General features: G+C 43.3%; 1 non-coding gene across 1 annotated transcript; it reads right to left on the bottom strand.

Annotated features, from left to right (window-relative positions):
- Positions 1–929: 929 nt before the first annotated feature.
- Positions 930–1,003, bottom strand: trnas-aga (transfer RNA serine (anticodon AGA)). The gene has a single exon. It is a non-coding gene; the product is annotated as a tRNA-Ser (tRNA).
- Between the last annotated feature and the right edge of the window lie 503 nt (positions 1,004–1,506).

The raw sequence follows: 1,506 nt of genomic DNA, 5'->3' as shown, positions 1-1,506 counted from the left end.
AATAATGAAATTGTGAGTTTCGCGATATTTTCTGGACACATTTCCTGCTGAAAGAACTAAGAGCTCTTTTCTAATTTACACAATACTATATACACACTCATCAAGCCTCCGAAACTAGCATCCTTGGTGCTGCTCTCTCCTCCCAAACCTCATCTCATGTGACTGTTACATCATCACTCTGATTGTGGGAGGGGTTAATCCCACTGTCTTCAGCATTAACCCTTTACATCCTCATACTGCACTGTCTGCCCAAAAAATCGGTGGAGGGAACTTGAATTATCAAAACAGCAACAGCTGCCAGTTGAAAATCAACTCAACCCATCAGAGAGAGACTGTCAGAGGACTTCCTGCATCCAGTCCTGACCCTGTCACATGAAGCAGCTGCTCACCCAGACCCCACTCTCATCAACACTGAACATTTTTACTGAGACCCTTCAAATACTGTTTATAAAAGGCCGCAAAGATCAAAGTTCACACAGTTGTATTAAATACAACAAAGTTTAATATCTTCTCACCGTTTCTCGGGAACCACATGAGACTTAGGTTTTCTTATTTGGTTCCTTTGATTTTTCTTGTTCCTGACTGACAAATATTCCAAACCTCAGATAAACCCTCCCACTTGCGTCATGTCCCAGTCTCGGTTAAAAGCAACACATAATGACACAAACACCCTCCTTCAGTGAGATTAATATCAAGCTGTTTTCCAGGTTGAATGGAACTGTGAACAAATTTATGTCAAAGAAGTTAACTTTGATGTATTAGCAAAGAAATTCTGTCCAAGGAGAAACAGCCATTCCAAACTCATATCCTTCACAAAGGCTGTTTTTTTATGTGATTGAAATTCATCAAGTATTTTGAATTAAAGTTCACAAGACACAGATGTCAGTGTTGATAATGAAACTTTTCAAGCATGTTGCAACTGTGAAATAAGGCTTTGCTGGGAGTTGAACCCAGGATCTCCTGTTTTCTAGACAGGTGCTTTAACCAACTGAGCTACAGAGCCAGATCGCAAATGTGTGAGCAATTGAAATCAGAGGAAGGCCTTGTAGATAGTGGGCAGGCTTTGGCGAGTCAAGAGCTGAGTTCGTCACGGCAGTCTTCCCAGCCTCTGACTCGCTCTTGTCGTTGTTGCTGTAGTTGTAATTGTAATAGGCAACCGTCTGTCTCGGAAGACGATGGGCTACACCCGGGGTGTACGTCACTTCTGTGTGAAACATCGTTTGTTGTGGCTGTGGAGGATGACTCGTGAGTGACAATCCCTTCCGCAGCTGGGACAGATGAATATCATTGGCCCGAGGTCGACTGATAATTTTTCCTTCCTCTGAGCTCTCTTTCCCACCATCTGGTCATTTCTTTTGTCCTCTGCTTTTCCCATGGTCTTCCTGAATGCTTTTCTCCAGGAATTCCAGTCAGCAGGAAGGACTTCCCATGCATTGACTCCAATCCCAGTCAGCTTGAGATCTCGCTTTGCAGATGTCCTTGTATCACAGATGTGGGTGACCTGTT

Source organism: Heterodontus francisci, unplaced genomic scaffold, assembly GCF_036365525.1.
Source record: "Heterodontus francisci isolate sHetFra1 unplaced genomic scaffold, sHetFra1.hap1 HAP1_SCAFFOLD_992, whole genome shotgun sequence".
In the NCBI taxonomy this organism is placed as follows: domain Eukaryota; kingdom Metazoa; phylum Chordata; class Chondrichthyes; order Heterodontiformes; family Heterodontidae; genus Heterodontus; species Heterodontus francisci.
The sequence above is the reverse complement of the archived record's forward strand: the minus strand, read 5'-3'. Positions and strand labels throughout refer to the sequence as shown.